Source organism: Physcomitrium patens, chromosome 6, assembly GCF_059467195.1.
Source record: "Physcomitrium patens ecotype Gransden chromosome 6, ASM5946719v1, whole genome shotgun sequence".
NCBI classification, from domain to species: Eukaryota; Viridiplantae; Streptophyta; class Bryopsida; order Funariales; family Funariaceae; genus Physcomitrium; species Physcomitrium patens.
The window spans coordinates 150001-152500 of record NC_143415.1 but is presented as its reverse complement, the minus strand read 5'-3'; the positions used below and the strand labels follow the sequence as shown (position 1 = coordinate 152500).

Below are 2500 nucleotides of genomic sequence, written 5' to 3'. Positions count from 1 at the left end.
AGTACTGGGATGGGTGACCTCCCGGGAAGTCCCGGTGCTGCATCCATTTTGCATCCGCTTGAACCTTCTCCGACGTGGCATCTTCTTCTCCGACATGGCAGTCCACTTAGCATTTGTCATGTGACAGGGGCAGCCAGGTAGCTGACGTGGCATTTCAAAAAGTTAAAAAAAATAAAAATAAAAGCTGAAAGGGTGGAGAATATAATATTTACATGTTAGAGGTTAATTTATCAAGGATTTTGATCTATTTGGTGCTGATGTGGCACAGTGTAGTGTTAAAAAAATAAAAGTAAATGAAGGATGCATATTTGCAAACAAGTATTGTCACAATACAAAATGTTGGGTTTTGAAATTACAATGCTAGTTTATATGTTATGAGATTAAAATTTCAGAGTCTAGGTTGTATGATTAAAAGAACAAAGTATGAGTTGAGGGTTAGGGGTTAGGGGTTAGGGTTTAGGGTTTAGGGTTTTAGGGTTTGCATGGGGTATATAAACCTAGATTCTAGGATTCACATAGATTATATAAAGGGTTTAGAAAGTTGGGCTTGGAGTATGTAAAGAGAAGATAGATTTAAGAATTCACACAAACAAAAATAAATTGGATGTGGAGTGTGAAGGATGAAGAATTGAAGACATTAAGTTTCAGTGGTGATGGATTAGTTAGTGGGCAATGATTACCTGTACGATGCATTAGTTAGCAAGTCATTAACATATTTGTACAACCAATTGATTGCACACACACAAATTTATCTCCAAAGTGACATGTAAACGATTTAGTGGATTTTTGACATGACATGGACTACCACGTGGCAGCCACATCAGCAAGGTAACACGTGGCACTTGAAAAAATCAATTTAGTATTCTTCTGCCTTTTATTTTTCTACCTTATTCCAGTTAATTAAATTACTTTAATATTTTTAATTCACCAATTTATTTTTATTTTTATTTATATTTCTGTCTAGGCGCAAGACTGGGCGGCCAGCAAGGAGTCGAGACAGGGAGTTAATTTTAAAATTGATTTTTAAAAAATGATTTATTTATTTATTTCCACCTATGCGGAAGACTGGGCGGCCAACGAGGAGTCGAGACAGCCAGGAGTCGGGACTTGGGCAAGGGAGCGGGACAAGAGGTCGGGACTCGCGGCGGGACAAGGAAGAGGAGGAGGAAGTCCGGGACTCGCGACGGGACTGGGACTCGCGCCGGGACTAGGGAGTCGCGGCGGGACAAGGAAGAGGAGGAGGAAGTCCGGGACTCGCGACGGGACTGGGACTCGCGCCGGGACTAGGGAGTCGCGGCGGGACAAGGAAGAGGAGGAGGAAGTCCGGGACTCGCGACGGGACTGGGACTCGCGCCGGGACTAGGGAGTCGCGGCGGGACAAGGAAGAGGAGGAGGAAGTCCGGGACTCGCGACGGGACTGGGACTCGCGCCGGGACTAGGGAGTCGCGGCGGGACAAGGAAGAGGAGGAGGAAGTCCGGGACTCGCGACGGGACTGGGACTCGCGCCGGGACTAGGGAGTCGCGGCGGGACAAGGAAGAGGAGGAGGAAGTCCGGGACTCGCGCACGGGACTAGGGAGTCGCGGCGGGACAAGGAAGAGGAGGAGGAAGTCCGGGACTCGCCACGGGACTAGGGAGTCGCGGCGGGACAAGGAAGAGAAGGAGGAAGTCCGGGACTCGCGACGGGACTGGGACTCGCGGCAGGACAAGGAAGAGAAGGAGGAGGTCCGGGACTCGCGCCGGGACTAGGAAGAGGGGAGGAGGTCCGGGACTCGCGACGGGACTAGGAAGTGGGGGAGGAGGTCCGGGACTCGCGCCGGGACTAGGGAAGAGGAGGAGGAGGAGGAAGGCCGGGACTGGGACTCGCGGCGGGAGTAGGTAGTGGGGGAGGAGGTCCGGGACTCGCAGCGGGACAAGGAGGAAGTCGGGGAGGAGGGCCGGGACCAGGAGTCGCGGCGGGGATAGCAGGCAGGACAGGGAGGGTGGGTGGTCTTCCACAAAAAAAGTGTGTCTCGGAACTTCCTTAGTGCAGTAGGACGGGGGGGCCTGCCGAATCCCACAGAGAGTACTATGTGGGGGAAGGGTTCCTCTGAAGCGTCTCGGGAAAAGTCGTGAGGGGGTGACGGTTGCTCGGTGCCTACGGGTCCCGACTGCTCGCTGCCTTCTTTGAGCCCAGTACCGACGTTCGCAGGGGGGATACCTGGATACTACTGGGGTTACCTGGATACTTCTGGCGTGTTACCTTGGATCAGTGAGGAGTGGGGGTTAGTTTCCCGGCGACGCGACCCTCTGAGGAGGTCCCGCGGAGGGTCGCCGAGTATTATATGGTGAGCTGGCTGTCAAGGATTGTGAGTCCCGCTGCCAAAATTTTTTTTGGTGCGCGGGCGACTGGAAAAAGAGGGTTGGTCTTGTGCCGATACGCGTAACGTCGCAGCGAGTCCCAAGAGCTAGTAACCATTTTTGGCGGGGGGCGATGGCCTCGGTATTGTCAAGCCATTCTCT

The 2500-nt window shown here is 52.2% G+C and overlaps 1 non-coding gene across 1 annotated transcript in view; it reads left to right on the top strand.

Annotated features, from left to right (window-relative positions):
- The window catches only part of LOC149988658 (5S ribosomal RNA), a 119-nt gene extending 73 nt beyond the window's left edge, over nucleotides 1–46 (top strand). The window contains exon 1 of the ribosomal RNA XR_016503601.1: nucleotides 1–46. This exon is cut by the window's left edge and continues 73 nt beyond it. This is a non-coding gene — a ribosomal RNA (5S ribosomal RNA).
- The last annotated feature ends 2454 nt before the right edge of the window (nucleotides 47–2500 follow it).